We start from the raw sequence: 18,304 nt of genomic DNA on the forward strand, positions 1-18,304 counted from the left end.
TTCAACCTCCAGAAAAGTGTCACTGAATTTTACTAAGTACTTTATCCGTTATACCGTTGCGAATTACTTAAGACTTCTTTCCTGTTTTGGCTGACGAAACTAGAGCATGCCACCCCCATTGATTAAATAAAATGTTCCGGTCGAATTTCTTTACAGATTTCGCGAGTTTGTCAGAAAGATGCCCGGGGTCGACATGATACACCTGAGGGTGGTCGGAAGTTCATCGGCTGAAACGTTTTTAGAATAACACTAAATGTAAGAACAGTAGTTCTATTAATCTAATTAATATAAACTGTTGTTATACAAATATGTCATTAATATAAAAGTTTTAAAAAGAATTAATTTAGGATTTTATCTCTTTTTTTTCAGCTGAGAATCTATAAAAAGTTACCGCGCTTCTTTCATGTTGGAACTTGAGACAGAATTATTTTCCCTAAAATCCAGAGGGGGAGAAGTCATGTGACCACATCATTAGCATTCATCTTATAAAGAGAATGTAGGTGAAATTCTCGGGGGGGGGGGTGAATAAAGATATTTTTGCCAGAGCTGAACTTGACTCGGCCAGCCTGACTATTAGCATCTACTGACCATAGAGATTAAAAGGTCAACTGTAGTTAATGTTCCAGGTTCTTTTATTCCAAACATGTTGGCACAGTATCATCACAAATATATATATGCAATCTTATTGTTAAAGATATAAGCGGCTTGTATATTTCATACAAGTGAATAATAACTTAATGAGTGCGTTATGATACATTTGACTAATATACAACTGTTATAGCAGTAGTGCACTAGGTGTGTCAGAAATTTCGTGAAAATAGTGAATAATTCTACCCCATCTTTCCAAGCTTATAACTCCTCGAAAAATGTAATTCAAGCCCTAATTTTTTTTCAATTAAAGGAGCAAGGACCAAGGTTCCATTAAAAAAAAAACAAATAACTTCAAACTTTGCAGGTAAATTTCTAAAAAAACACTACGTCTTTTGTTTTAAATTTGAATATATTATTTTTTGACCTTTTCTCTTCAATTTGTGATAAATTAATTATTTACTTTTCCGTGAGTAAATTAATTATTTACTTTTTAATAGACACTTGAAAATGGAGGGGCGCGAATTTAAAAAAAAAAGTTTGTCTAAAATATTATATTCGGTTTATTGGAAAGAACATAAAATTTCACATTGACCCTGAAAATATCGTAAAAATAGAATTAATAGAAAAATTTGGATAGATTTTTAAAGTTTAAAAATTGAAAAATATTGAGTTCGGAAAATTCATTACTGTTTTTTTTTTTTTAATATTTCTATTACTTTTAAAACAACTAATAGTTTATTTTGGAAGTATAATCCATAAAGAAAATAAACAACCCACTTTTAAAAGAGAAATTACGAGATTTTCATATTTTATTCGCAGTTTCGTGTTAGGAGTGTCAAAAATTCCTACAAAAATTCTGATACACCTAGTAGTACACTGCAATCATTTTCTTTATTAAAATTTAACTTATAATAACTAGAGCAAGGACAACAGCATATTCTTTTTATTGTTTTAACTCTCAAGTGTGTATCTGTTGATGTCTTATACGCTTTTATAAAAAGTGACGTGGTTCTCAGTTGATTAACTGTGTCAGATATATACTCGAGAGCCAAAACAATGAAAAGAATATGCTGTTGTCATAGACCTAATGATCACTTATAATATTTAGGTAATCCTAAGTAGTGTATTATGTAGCAAGATGTTTGTTCACGTTAAATTAAAATTTCTACACGTTGGTGCATTCAGGGAAACAGGGAGTAGAGAGGGACTTCCAAAAGATAATTTAATGAAAGAAACAATTAGAGTAGAAAACCTTTCGATAACTCGGAATAGAAGAGGTTGGATTACGATGATTGTTGGCTTATTCGCGTGTATTTACGTCAATGGGGTACCAAAGTAGCAGTTTCGTCGGCCATTTCATCGCGGTGCATGTAAAAAAATAAACAAAAAAAAACTCAGCGGTTCACCATTGCGGTGATGGGACATGAGCTAGAGTTTTGTAGACAGTGTGGTACCTGTTAGATGAGAGACATTTTAAAAGTCTAAAAGTGGAGTACAAGTAGTTGATACATCGATCCAGGTGTGACAACAACACTCAATAAATAGACGGATTGCCACTTTGAGGAGATATAAGATATTCGTAGGCGTGAAAAGCTTTTTGCACCGTACAGGGAGCCTGTGACAATGCAGATCTAGGCGTAGAATACCGCTACTTCTACTATTATATAAAAGTCACTTTGTGTGTGTGTGTGTGTGTGTGTGTTTGTGTGTGTAAGTTCCTTCTTCGTAGGTTCCGAAACGGCTGAGCTTATCTTTTACACATTTCATACAAAAGTAATTTATATGTCTGGCAGTGTTCTTAGATATGTTTTATACAGAAATTCTACCGATAAGTATCGAAAATCGAAAAATTCAGATCTTCAAAATAGGCTGTCTTCTCTTTATAATAAAAACAATTTTTTACAGGTGAAATATTTTACGTTACACAGGTGTAACCTTGGTCGGTGTAATGTAAAATATTCCCTCTGTAAAAATTCTTCTTTTATATCTCTATGAGAAAAAAAGTCTATTCTAAAGATCGTCAAGCCCAAATACCAGCTGACGTGATATTGTACACAAATACAGACGCAATTTGATGAACAACGTTATCATTATTATGTTTTGTTTATTTTTATTTTGCGAATTAGTTCACCGGGAAAATTATTATTTATCGTAATATATAACAATCAATAGAGATCGATGTCTTCGCTCAGTCTCGAAAGACAAAGGATACCCCCTGTAGGGGCAGCTGCAATTGTAATTGTGAAGCAAGGGTTGCGCAATCAATAACCATTCCTCTGCTAAATCGGCAGTTTGTATCCAGTGGCAAGGAGAAATCAAGGACGACTGGAAACAATGCCGAGATAAGCGGAGAGCACATACAGCACACAAATTACCCAATGGTAACTCATTTAGTACTGGCCAGGTTCAACGTTGATTAACCTCGGTGGTCCAGCGGGAACCGGCGTAACATCCTGATTACGCCGTATACAATCAATAGAGGATTTATTCTATAATAATACATACGCAATCTGCATAAATTAAAATATGATGTTTAAGCGTATTGTACTACGCCGGGCGGTCAGCTAGTAAAGTTATAAAGTAAAATAGGTGGCCGTGAATAGGTTAGATATAAAAAGTAGAGAAAGGATGTCTTCAAGTCCAATGTTAACAAATTCCTAATGAACCGCCCCCTTAATTAAACACTTCATCAAATCTCCACACTAACGTAATGTACTTGCAATAACCCTTATCCCTGAGTGGCTTCCGGGCCTTAATAAGTGGTGATCTCTGTGTAAAAAAAAAAGAAAAAACAATGAGATTCGAGATGAAGCAAATATGGAACGGAGAGTAAAACATAGCGAAAAGAGCCAAGTGAAAAAGACGAGTATTATATTATGAAGAGTATAAATAGCATATGCTATATTCACCGTTGTTGTAATTGAGTAGGATCTAAGTGATGCTGAGAAACGTATAGGATTAAATGTTATAAGTACCCTACGTGCATCAAAGTGAACATTTAAGTTTGCATGAATAAGTATTCGTCGAGTGTGTAGGTGATATTTTCATGGAGTCACCGCTTTCTATGTTAATGAGTAAAGTGCTTGGATGGTTTATGCTTTAATTTATGAATCTCAGCAGTTACTCAAGCTACAGTCTTCGATTTTCCGATCAAATTACCATGTTTTCTTCGTGGAACCTACTGTAATGTTATTTAAAGGGTTTATTTATACATGTGATTCTGTGTAATTGTGCGCCGGGTTACTAAATGTCTATAGTGGGGTTCTTCAGTATCTGAACCATTTATTACTCTTACAGTCTATTTGTGTTCCGTGATCATCTAAGTGTGTTGCGTGCGTGTGTGTTAGACACACCATAAACGCATACATGTATTTCGACATACCTCATCAAGTTTTCAACTGCGTCGTTGATCTTTTCGTCCACCTGGGAATTTCATCTGTTCTTGGATGGAAGCTGGAACCTGTGGACGAATGCATTTTAACTCTAAAACGATATTTTTTAGTACTTCCCATGTGTCGATCGCAGAAGAATGGGAAGTGAATATCTTTGCTTGTGGGTTTCTCTTAGTCTCCAATTTGGGACACGTCAGCTCCCTTCCAAGCTGGGGAGGAGACAACCGTTAACCCATCGCTCTGCTCGACGTCCAAATTCTAACTCATCTGTTTTCTCAGCTAACCAGAACACGTGACAGAAAGACACGTACTTTTGATGCTGGACAAATATCTTCCGGTGCAACTTGTCCAATTTACACCTCAACAGGTTTTGACAACTTTTATCAAAACATAGCTTGACATCTTTTTAACTTTCAATTAGATAGACAGATAGATCGATCGATACATAAACAGACAGATAGATAGATAGATAGATAGATAGATAAATATTTTTTCTCTATTCCACAACCATATGACGTCAAGTAAACGTCTACGTCTAATATGTAACACACATAATATTTTATATTTTAATTTCTTTAAAACGGCGTTCCACCAAAAAAATTAAATTCATTGTTTCAGTCGGAATTGCAGTCAGGTTAGAAAACAAAATAACAATTATCAAGAGCTGTTACCTTTTCGCTTCACAGGAACAGATTTTGAATTCAAAAGCTGAACAACATTAACTTAATAATCCCGTTTGAATTCATTCCTATGATGAGTTATAGTATTGTATTTATATTTTCATGTTTTTGTAGTGACAACGAGTTTTTTTTTTATTCTTCACGATGCATGTAGTCGCCATGTTGTGTGCTGTGTTTTTCGCGAGGGTCGGAATAAAAATGGAAACCCGACATCGATTAAGAAATGATGAGATTTACATATAATTGCATTTACACTAATAGGAACCGTTTTTCACAGATAAGCATTAGAGGAACATACGACACATGACGCATAACAGATCAAAAACCATAGACATAGTAACTAGATCAAAGGTTAGATTAATTACTTCGTCGATAAAAAATAATAATACCAAACAATTTCGGATAGATAAAGCAAATATTACACGCCGTATATTAGTAGATCTATTTAGGAGCCTTGTCTAACCGCAACCAGAAGTCAGGATTTGTAAAACTACGCGAACACGGGAGCTGGTTCCACCGCGCCTAACCGACGTAAAAAGCTAACCTGAAAAGAAGCATGATTCTGTTTCCTATATGCGCACATAGGGGAAAATTAATAATTTCTATTTCGGAAAGTAGAAAAGTGCATTCTTTAATTGGTTAGTACTGTTCAAAGGAGGTAATTTACATTTGGTTTATGTATTTTTGAAAATATTATACACTACATATCCCAGAGATATACGATGGTGTCATTGACATGAATTGGTCTACAGTTTACAAAGAGCCCTTATAATCTATCCCAAGTCTTCGGCAGCTCTCGAAATAAAGATAGCTCGCAAAATGAAATTCGACTGGTTTCATTTTCCGGCGAATTAACTTCAGTTTCTATTTGAGGAAAGTACCAAGCTTACAAGGAAGGTTTCTATGGTTTTATGCGCCTAAATCGTAACTTATTATGATTTAGAAATTATTTAATTGATGATTACGCATGTTGCATGTTTTTTTTTTTTTTTTTTTTTTTTGTTTTATAGCGCATTCATATTTATAGGTGATAGTGAGCAGTGTAATAAATTAGCGCGTTGGTTAATTCTTGGTTTGGTTGGCTTTTATTGAATTACCATACGGGGTTGTATTACAGTTATTAACGAGTTTTTTTTTTTTTTACACAGTGATCACCACTTATCAAGGCCCGGAAGCCACTCAGGGATAAGGGTTATTACAAGTACATTACGTTAGTGTGGATATTTGCTGAAGTATTTACTTAAGGGGGCGGTTCATTAGGAATTTGTTAACATTGGACTTGAACACATCCAAGTTGTAGTCCGGAGGGAAGCAGGCACACGGAACAGAGTTCCACAGGCGTGCAGTTCTAAGAAAGAAGCTTTGTTCATGGAATCCGCGTTTTGATTTAGGCACAGATATAGAGTGGGGGACATTTTTCACAGTGGATTTAGCTAGACGGGTGTTTTTCGTGAAAGATTGGCGAGGGGGGACCAGAGATTGGAGTTCAGACGAGCACCTGCCATGGAAATAACGATAAAACAAGGATAGGCTCGCAACGTCTCTTCTATGGGAGAGAGGTTGCAGGGTAGAGAAAAGGGCATCCTCCACTAAGCCACGAAGTCTATTTTGTACTCTGTCAAGGCAGGATAGGCTGTTTTTAGCAGCTCCTGCCCAGATATATTTTATATTCATACTAGCGGGGGGTAACCGGCGTTTTCCGGGTGTGTCGAGGTGGTATAGTAAGGAACCCGGGGTGGGGGAGATTAAGGTGTTAAAAACAGTGATACTAACGGGGGGAATCAAAACAACAGTATGCAGTTGTGGGGATGGAGGTGTTCAAAAAAGTGGTAGTAGGCAGGACGGCTCGAACCCGTAACGCGAAAGAGAAAAAAGAAGGTGGAAAAAACCCCTAACGTCTTAGCTGATGCGTCCATCGCGCAACCGTTTTTGGCCTATTTTTCGATATTTGTCGTCCGAGAGACGGGGCTTTAAAACGATGCCGATTTCGTCAGGAACCGTCGCGTTTGTCGAAAGTTTTGGCAGACATACAAACATACACACACATATTTTGCCATTTACATATTAGATTTATTTGGGTGTGTCTACTTATGTCTGATTATAAACGGTTATTAAAATTGTAGTTAAGGGAGGGTTTGGTATCTTCTAGACGAGGGGGTTACGCTTATCAGTGAAAGATCCTGTCTTGGAGATTTTTATTATTAGCTCTCAAAATCAACAGAGATTAGATCATTCCTGCAATGATCTGATCCCTGTTAATTGCGGTGTAAAGCTGGTTCTGTGCAGTTCTAGGAGGTCCAACCTCCCAGGCTTTGCCTTCTCTCTTTGAGGAGGGATTACTATATTAATAATCGTCTGAGGAGCAATTATCGAGAAATACCGACGGAAGTGCCAACACACCTTTTGCAAGTCCCAGTGCCCCTCCTGAAATCGAATCAATAGTTTAAAGATTAAACAATTAGCTTTAACAGTGGCATCCCCACTAAAAATGGCTGTGTGCGATGATTGTATACATTTGGAACAAGGAGACCGTAAAAATGCTGTATAACTCGTTTCGTTTGTGTTGAGGCTAGTCGTTTTCTTAAGAAGACGAGAATACAAATCTGTTTTTTTACGTCTTTATGAAAAGGCTGTAAGGTAAAATTTAAATAAAGACAGGAATGAAATCAAATCAACAATTCAAATATTTACCTACTTACGTATGCTAACGTGTAAAATAAAAAAAAAAGAAACGATTCCGCGTTACGTGTTGTATTAATTAATGTATTGCTATGTATAATATCATAACAAAGCTGTTCTCCTACCTATTTCAGTGCAACGAGTTGTAGGTTACATGTAAAAACAAGTAGAGCATGCATCCCCCCCCGTGAGTGCACAGTGAACGAGGCATAAAAAAGTGACTATCTTCAGCATTTGCCAAAAGTCCCCAGGGGACGTCAAATCCTGGTGAAAATGAACAAACGGTGCAGTTTTAGTCCTTAACATATGTAAATTTGAGTTCTCTACCAAGCACAAAAAAGTCCATCATTCGCCCCCTCCCATTTAGCCCCCAAAGTCCCTAAGGCCTTAACATATTTAAATTTGAGTTTAGCACCATGCAAAACTGCTAAATAGACATACACAGAAAATTTTGGACAAATATGGTAAAATAGTCCCAAAAATGGAGTGTTTTTATTAGCTATAAAAGAGCCCCTGGGGCACACCTAAGAGTTATCGCGAAGTATAGACAAACAAAAGTATCTAGGACTCAGTTAGTTACAACTTTGTAGAAAGTTTTATAAAAATCCAAGGGATCAATTTTTTTTAAATAAGCACAGAATTGTCAATTTTAACCATTTTAACCCGGAAGGCACTCCAAGGGGGGGGGGCAACCGGAATTTCTCCGGAAAATTCGTTCTGTTACTTTTTTATTTATATCATGTTTAATGTTTGTACAAAGTTTCAAAAACTTCCAAGGCGTAGTTATTGAGAAAAGTGCGGACAGACGAACGGACGAACGGACAAGGGTGAATTTACAGGTCCACCCTCCTTTTGTCGGAGGACCAAAAAAAGATATGAGGGATATCTATTGGCAGTTCAACGACTCAAACGTTATAGCAAAACTTCAAACTTTAACCAAAGTTAAGCATCTGTAAATTGTAGAAATAGGTTTAAATAATAAAAAAAAAAACGCAAACTCTACAAAGCTTAATCCCACCAGACCTGAACTACTGAACCTTATTTGCCTGGCATCCTGAGAAACTTTGTGAAAAAACATTTAAGCGCGTTAGTAATTTTTTGCCGTCACCATTCAGCATTCAGCCTTCGTGTGCTAGTCCGCCCAACAGTTGGATCCCTCCATGATGCACAGGCCAACTTGCATCATCAGAATTATCATCACTTTCTCCTTCATCGATATATTCATCATCACTAGCGTTACTTGATTCAGAAACATATTTCTGATCAAATTCGTCTTCGTTTAAATCAAAATTTGTCACTTTATCCAACACTTGTTGCGCCTTAAAACTTCTTGGTCTCGCTCTTTTACCTGTCGAAGCGCTTGGTTCGTCACTAGCCTGCTTCGTGGCTACGTTAGTCTTCAAAACAACTCAAAACAAAGGCAGCCATTTGCAGAACGTTAGTCTTGCGGTAAATCGAGACTAAGCAGCGGTTGAGTAGCTACTTTTAGCTCCCTAACACAAAAACACGACGTGGTCGGAAAAATACCGGTTTAGCGGTAACTCGGTATATAGCATTTTCGGAAATTACTTATATATCCGTAACTTGGTCTGATAGGGTTAAAAATAAGGTTAGCAATAAAAATAAGTTTATCATAAGCATCATGAAAAATTGTGGGCTGATATATGTTGAAATTTTTTCTTATAAATATGTTAATACGTACACGAGCGGAGCCAAAGCCGCGTAAAATATTGCTTGAAGACTAAATAAGTCGTATCAGTCAAATTACCATACAGAAGTTTATTCAGGAACTCCCCCCTCTCCCGAAAAAAAAGTACGGGTGCCTTAAACAAGTTTCCAGACTTTAAAATTGTCAAAGAAATTTGAAAATTCAGTATGTTGTTATTATACATATTATGAGATGACTGACCAATTTTTATGATTTCAGGTCCAAATAAACAATCAGAGTTAGTAAGATTAATGTTGATTACGTTGAATGTTTCATTTTAGAGCAAAAATATCTTTATCTTACGAATTTCCGTGTTAGAATAAGTAGATATGAAAAGAACTAAAGTAAATATATATATATATATGTTTAAAGAAAAAATAGAAAAAACCGAATGAAATTATTAAAAAATCAACGTTTCGTCCTTGACTTAGAGGACATCTTCAGGATAATTGAAATAAAAATGTGATAAAAGAAAAAGTCATATCATTTTATCACATTTTTATTTCAATTATCCTGAAGATGTCCTCTAAGTCAAGGACGAAACGTTGATTTTTTAATAATTTCATTCGGTTTTTTCTATTTTTTCTTTAAACATAACGTCAACCACCGCTGGTACATTTTTTCATTCCTTATACATATATATATATGTGTGTGTGTGTGTGTGTGTGTGTGTGTGTGTGTGTGTGTGTGTGTGTTTAAAATGCCACAAGTATAAAACGAGGAATTCTATAGTCACTATCCGATATCGATCTAAGAGGAATGTATATATATTTTAACTTTTCTACATATATATATATATATATATATATATCAGACCTTTATATATATATATATATATATATATATATATATATATATATATATATAGAGAGAGAGAGAGAGAGAGAGAGAGAGAGAGAGAGAGAGAAAGAGAGAGAGATGTTATTTGTTTTTGTTTTTTGCGATACGTTTTTGAATGAATTCAATTATTTACGAAAGTGCATTTTTACCTAAATGCGAGTTGGGAATAATTTTCCCTTTAAACAATGTGGTACCCCCATACGGGGAGCGGAATATATGCTGTTTTTAAAATACGTTTATCCACTGATACATGTTTCCTCGTCCAGTTTTAATTTACTAGTTATTTACTTTTTCATGTTTACGCTTAATTGTATTACTTTTCATGCTCGCATTTTTCTATTGTAATCCATGATTTTCCAGGTTCCCAGTAAATTCACTTGTTCTTTGTTTAATTTCAGTGTTATTTTTCTGCCTCCATAAACATAACATACACATATGTAATAACAATGTACGACACTCGTCTGCTTTCAATAAAATTCCCCAATTATCTCCCTTTCATTCTTTCATTCTCTGTTCCACTTGTTACGAGAGCGGTGAATTGATAGTAACAGTAGTCGCTGAAGCGACGTGGTTGCTACGTTTTTTGGCTATATTTTAACACCAGTAAATTCATGATAACTTTTGTTTTACTGAAAGAAAATTGAAACTTTTTCATATTATAGCTGAGAAAGTGATCTATAAACTATAATAATTGTTTGAAAAATTGGTAAAAAAAATGAGTGAACGGTGAAGCTTTAAAGCAGTTCTAAATGACTAAAACTGTCACTTAACCATATATTTAAACACAGTGGTGTTTGAATGATATATATATATATATATATATATATATATATATATATAGTAATGTTTTGTAAGTGAATTCTCCTCCCCCTTATTGATGAGGAAAGTATATTCTCCTCCCCCTTATTGATGAGGAAAGTATATTTGAAGACAACACCTTTGTCGATTATTGTCAATAATTATTATTAATTTTAATAAAACGAATATCCTTTCCGAAACGATCGTACACTCAAGTTGATCTTGCTTGTCATTTGAAACTGATTCATAATTTACAATTATTAATCTCTTTACTCAATATTGATATAGCTCTAGTATACATATACCTATTGAGCTTATTATATATCTACAATACTATGGGCACCGTTCTTATAAAAGTATTAATAAATTTATTAATACATTAAAATAAACCCTGCTCTTTAGACTCCAGATCTATCCCCCCCTCTATCTCTCTCTCTCTGTCTATATATATATATATATATATATATATATATATATATATATATATATATATATATACGTGTGTGTGTGTGTGTGTAGTAATTTTTTTAAGTGAATTATATAAATAATTTTGTAATAATTTCCTTGGATGATTCACTCCTATGATTGATTAGCTTAATCATATGGCGTGAGAAAGTTCAGAATATTTCAATTAAATAAGCAATGATAATTTAATTAAAGCCCCCCGTCATGAAAAGACATGGGAAATAGTGAATTGATTATTATTCATCACTTAATAATCATTGTTCTTTTCATTATTATTATTCATTTATTAAGAATTCTCACGCAAGTGATTATTGCTCACTGAGAAAAATCAGTAGTGTTCCCTGTGGTCTGAGTGACACGAAGCCGCCCACAGATTTTCAGCACTTCTCGCGTCTTTCGACAACTGTTGCCAATCTTTTCGTGTTATTGCAACAGTCGCTGATCATGTATTTCTTGATGATAGCGACGATTGGTTTTCACTGAAATTTGGGTGTCAATAAGCTTCCATAATGTTCAAGTACTTTCTGCATCATTTCGATGGAGGTCTAGTTACAGCTTCCCTTCCTCGAACTTCTCATCCCCTTTTATATTGTGTGTTATCAATATGTGTTTGTTGGTGCTGGAGGAGTTTATGGGACTTCTTGTTTCAGTTCCAATCCGATTATCATCTAATAATTTTGTTCAATTTCTATGTCTCTTCATCATTATTATTATTTACTTGCTAAAAAAATGTTAGATTTCTCTTCGAGAACAACTTTGCAGTTGAACTTGCGTTATCGCAACAGCCGCTTACCATTGATTCCTCGTTGGGAGCGACCATTGGTATTCACTGAAATTTGGGTTGCAATAAGCCTCCCCTAAGGTCTCTTTGCACTCATCCAGCGGAGATCTGCCTAGTGCTTTATTCCCTTTGTCTTCCACCCTCCTGGACACTCCTCACTTATCCATCCTCCTTAAACCCCCTCAATTATATTCTTGTCTTTTTTCTTCTTCTTCTTCTTCTTCTTCTTATCATTATTATTATTATTATTTATTTATTTATGGGATCCGTGAAAATTCCATGATTGAATCTTTAATCTGTTATATAATTCCCCCGTTCTTAAAAAAATTACATTCTATGGTGTCAGGCTATAACAGTGTCGACGTCGGATTTCGAACTCAGAATGATTACTAGAATTTAAAATACCCTAAGCATTCCAAAGAACGTACGACAGAAACCTGAATTAAACCAAGCAAGTGTTAAGAAAACACTGAAAAGAAAAAGAGAGGAACTCGCGAAAACCAAATAAGTGCGTGGAAATAAAAGTTTGGATTGCAAACTCGTGGGAAGTAAGAATATTTTGATTTTTTCCCTTTTGTTCGGCACGGTCACGACATCTGGGCGAACTCGTAAATACAAAAGAAAAAGAAATACGAATTATTCCTGTTTTTTTTCTCACGTCGTTAAATAAGTGTGCCAGCGATTTTTTTGTCTTACTGAAAACATAGAAATACGATGTTCGGCCTTTTTCTTAAATGTCAACATTTGTTTGTTCTTTGGAAAAAATTCATTTGCCTTGAAAAAATATTGAATATTTCTGTCGACATTTATATTTTTTCGTCTATGAAAAACACATTATTTTTGGAAGAAATATTCTTTCCAAGAATTTAACACTGTTTGTTCAACGTTTATTTGAAAAGTTATTTCTTTCAGTTGTTCTAAAACTCTAGAGCCTGGTTTAACCAAACACGATAAATTTTACTCATCTTACAAAGTAAATTGGAACAATTATTACAACAGTAAATTGAACAACAACAACAACAACAACAACAAAAAACAACAATTATTAAACACACAAAAGCAATTATTTGAACAGAAATGCTCAGATAGAAGACAACAATAACAACAACAACAGCAACAGCAACAACAAGAACAACTAATGCGTCCACCGATAATTTTCACAAGATGGAATGCGATTGACAATTTCTGCTCCGGACCAGAAGAAGGTAAATTATTTGAAGTTATTTTCGTCGGTATGAAGATTTTTTTTTTGTATCGACTGCAAACATTGGTTGGACCTGAAAAAGGTTCGTTTACTTTTACAGAAACTAGAGACGGCCGAGCATAACAAGTTTGTGGACGTAAAACGTCGGAATTGTCCTTCTTTGCGACGATGGGACTTCTTACAGAACTATGTAGCCCAAAAGTTTCTTTATTCTATAAACGTTGTTTATGTCTGGATTTGCAGAAGAATGGCGAATATTATTTCGCAACGTACGCAGCCATGGTAAATAAACATTGCGAGGAATTCAAACTTGCAGACCTCAGTGCAGACAATTTAAAATGTTTAGTATTTACGCAAGAACTGACTTCTAATCAGGATGCGGAAATTAGGAGGTGTGTCTTAACAAAATTAAAAAATGAACCAAACCTAACCCAACAAAAATTAACGAAACACTGCCAGAAAATAGAAATTATTAAAAGATTCGATGGATATTGAAGCTGGAGTTGCACAGATAAAAAAAAACGCAGACAGACAATTAAAAAAAATACGTAAAAAATAAAACACAAATTAAATAAAAGGGACACATATATCGACATATAGCTAAAAAAGAATTTGAAGAAAGCAAAATCCCGTCTTCGTGTAATCGATATGGTGACTTGCATTGGGTTTACGACTGCCCATATTTATCAGGAAAATGTTTAACATGTAAAAAGCAGGACACAAATGTACTTATTGCAGAAATAAAATTTAATACAAAACCCAAGTGCTTTTGGCGGAGACTGAAAATAACGAAAAAGGGTTGCGAAAATAAATGACTATAAAAATTCATGATAAAAATAAAAATACAACTCGACCTTTCGATAGTAAATTTAAATACCGGGAAGAAATTGACTAAATCTACAATGAGGAATTGAATAAGTCCACAACGCTGATAACACGGCAAACAAGAAAGGCCGTTAACGGTACGCAAATTAACTTCGAAGGTTGTTGCGAGACGTTGCGAGCCTATCCTTATTTTATCGTTATTTCCATGGCAGGTGCTCGTCTGAACCTCCAATCTCTGCCCCCCCCTCGCCAATCTTTCACGAAAAACACCCGTCTAGCCGAATCCACTGTGAAAAATTTCCCCCACTCTTTATCTGTGCCTAAATCAAAACGTGGATTCCATGAACAAAGCTTCTTTCTTAGAACTGCACGCCTGTGGAACTCTGTTCCGTCTGCCTGCTTCCCACCGGACTACAACTTGGATGTGTTCAAGTCCAATGTTAACAAATTCCTAATGAACCGCCCCCTTAAGTAAACACTTCATCAAATCTCCACACTAACGTAATGTACTTGCAATAACCCTTATCCCTGAGTGGCTTCCGGGTCTTGATAAGTGGTGATCACTGTGTAAAAAAAAAAAAAGTGATTTTTTATGTCACTTTATTGAGAAAGACGAAAAAATTAAAAGCTTATGTATTAAAGAATACTACTAACCTACTAGAGTTGAACTGGATTCATGAATTTAAATTATGGAACCAGTCAATCAATAATTCTTACAAAACTTAAATTAAAAAAAATGCAAGAACTATCCATGCCTTGAAAAACAAATGTCTATGCGACTGCAGGCGATTTTTCACCGAATACGAAAAGTTAAGCTACACCGCAAACGGTATCAATCGCAGTATTCGAACATTATTTATTGAGAGTAAACGTCACGCACAGATATTACGTGCAACAAAAGAATAGCATTCAAACTGTTTTGCCACAATATGGAAGAACTGCCGGACCGGTTTTACCCGGCGACAGTTCATCAGGTTAACAACTCTAGTGGAAACCCCTGGGACAATATCGCCCTTTGCCTGATGGATTATTACAAGCGCGATCCGTTTTAATATATACATATGCACATAAAGTTATGAGCAGTACATAGGACCCGAGCAAAGGCGGGCGGAACTGCTAGTATATATATATAAATTTCAATATAAATTTCAAACAAAACAAATATCTGTATATTTTGTAATAATGCGTTGTTTTGGCTTCAAACGTATCTAATACGTATTTTATTATAATGATTTATTTTCATCTGTTTGTCTGTGTGTCCCTGTCTGCTTGTACGTGCGAATGTCTGTTAGTCTTGTTAGTAAATGTCTGAAATAAATGAGCAAAGGAAGACATGAAAGAGCTTAACAAATTTTATTGGCACTGGAAACAAATCTTTTTTTTTTTTTTTTTTGCAAAGAAGAAAACCAGATAGCTTTTCACGTTGATGAATTGCGATCGTTTACCTTTCTCGTCGCATTTGATGTCGCGCTTCCTCTCCAGAACTATTAATCCCATCAGCCAAAGACGCAAGGATCTTTGCATTTCAAACCTTTGTAAGTTTTAGTGTCTTTCTTTACTCTTTTTCATCTCATCTCGGAAAGTAAGTAACTTTAAAGAAAAGAATAGTTTAATTGCCGCGTGTCGTTTCTTTCTTCCAGTGCTCTAAAGTAGTTGCACATTTCAAATGTAAGACGCGTAAGACATTATTATGCTTTGTACGAGTGAGATGGGGGGTTTCGCCGATTCTTTTGTGGGCGGATTTTATCGCTATCGAACCGCTTACCTTTTTTTAAGATTTCTTCTTTGTCTACAAATATGTTTTCCAGGTTTCAAATCGCTTGATAGATGCGCACTTATTCACACTGATGGGTTATGAAATGATAAAAACGCAGTCCACAGATGAATTTAAATATCTAGTTGAATCTAAAAATTTTAAATTAGCCCGTTATATCACCTCCTCCTATCTCTCTATATCTCTCTCGTTATCTATCTATCTATCTATCTATCTATTTATCTATCTATTTATCTATCTATCTATCTAATATATATATATATATATATATATATATATATATATATATATATATATATATATATATATATATAAGCAAACAGTTAATGAAATATGTTAAAAAAACACTTTGAAATGAGTTAAAAACATATTTAATCTGAAAAGGAAACACTAGATAAATGGATAGTCCTTAATCCGCGGAGTTTCGAAGAAATACTCTCCTTCTCATCAGAGAGTAGGGATTAGCAAAATGCGGGATCGTATTTTGCATGCAGAAGTATTTGATGAAACAACAAGTAAGTAAAATATCTTACTTGAAAACAAAATAAGTTAAGCAGAGGGAATATGGTAAAGAAAAAGGTATATATATATATATATATATATATATATATATATATATATATATATATATATATATATATATATACCTAATTATTAATTAATATTTAATAATATTTAATTATTATAGTCAATAATTATGCCAGCCTTTTAAGTAACTCATTTCTTATCGTTGAGCACTTTCAGTTTAAAAAAATCGGTCAATTTAGCTCTTATGCGCAGATCATCATATAATGATTAGATCACTCTGGCGGATATTGAAACACATTTAAAAAATAAATGTTTAAATTTCAACAATATTTCTGGCGGTTAACGGTAGCCGACTGGAGTAGGTCCTTGCTAATGAATCCAGAGATGGCTTCTGTTGTCGGGTTCGAATCTATAGACTGGTGTTAATCGTGACACATTGCACTGATGATTCCCAAAAGGGTGGAACACTTGTGCCTGTAGGTATTTAATATATATATATATATATATATATATATATATATATATATAGAGAGAGAGAGAAGAGGGGGACAGGAATAGAGAAAGTATATATATATATATATAATAATTTTTTTAATACCTACAGATTAAAACATTTTTATTCTTTCAGGAATCATCAGACCAAGGAGTTACAGTTACAGCCAGTCGGGAGATTCGAACCCGGCCAAGAAGCCACCTCTGACTCGATTAGCAAGGAGAAAACCGCACGGCCAGCGTTAACTGAGAGAAATATGATTGAAATTAACATTTATATAGAGCGTAAATGTCAAGGCAGCGAGAGTGATCATGACCTTCGTATGTGAGCTTAAGCGACCAACTTTAATTTCAACGTAGAGTGCTCAACAATAAGAACCGAGAACTTAAAGGAGCTGACATAAGTATTACTATAATTATTTTTATATACCTTATATATATGTGTGTATATATAAGTAACTTTGTGTGTGTTCGTTCCCTATAGACACCGATGTTTGTGAAATTGCGCGCAAAGTTACTTTATGTATCTGGCAGCGTTAGGTTTTGTATTGGAATGTATCTGATAAAAATCGATAATCGATAATTGAAATTTGATGAAAGAAGGAACAGGAAATTTTGACCAATGTTAACACCGTATACAGCCTAACACCACAAATACAATTGAGACATTTTATTACCACACAAGCAGAAAGTCCCGGCATATAAAATCATCAGTAGGTGCTTTGATATCACAAGGCACGTTCGAAATGAATGTTTCTGTTTAAAGCACAACTGGACCATGATACTTGAACTTGTCATTTTAAAATATAATTCAAGCCATTATCACAATACAAGCAAAAAGGCCAAAGATGCAAAATCAACGGTAGGTTATTTGACATAATAGGGCGCGTTTAAAATTAATGTTTCTGTTTAAAGCATAATGTAATTATGATACTTGGCCTTTGCATTTTAAACTTTAATTCAAGCCGTTATATATAAAAATATATAAAAATAATTTTATAAAATTACCAGTAGGTTCTCTACAGTGCAACGTAGACTACAATGTATTGTGGACTAAGTCAATGCGCGGAAGAATGTGAATCTTCTTTTCCGATGCACCATGGTGAGTCCCCAACTAAAATAGGCCAATGATCGATTTGATTGTAAAATGGGCGATTTCGCCGATTTTGATAACAATAACATATGGGAGATTCTCATTGCTTGCCTAGGCAACGTCGAGTATTCCTGCTGGTATTCAATAATAAACAATAGCGAATTGGCTCTATAAGTATAATTAAGAAATCTGCATGAATTAAAATATAATATTTGTGCATATATTATGACCGGGCAACACCGGGTGACCTGCTAGTTATGTCATAATTGGATACACAAGAAAGAATAAAAACAAAATGGGTATATTTGCTGATGACACCACGCTCTATAACAGACACGAGGGGAAAACAAATGAACTTATATCTAATGCAATAAAACTTCCATAACTTTGAATACTCAGTTTTCATTTAGTGTTGATAATTGCATTAAAACGTTTGGTTCATCTACGCGCGTTG

This window comes from Euprymna scolopes, chromosome 1 (genome assembly GCF_053919585.1).
Source record: "Euprymna scolopes isolate OS-2025 chromosome 1, ASM5391958v1, whole genome shotgun sequence".
Taxonomy (NCBI): domain Eukaryota; kingdom Metazoa; phylum Mollusca; class Cephalopoda; order Sepiida; family Sepiolidae; genus Euprymna; species Euprymna scolopes.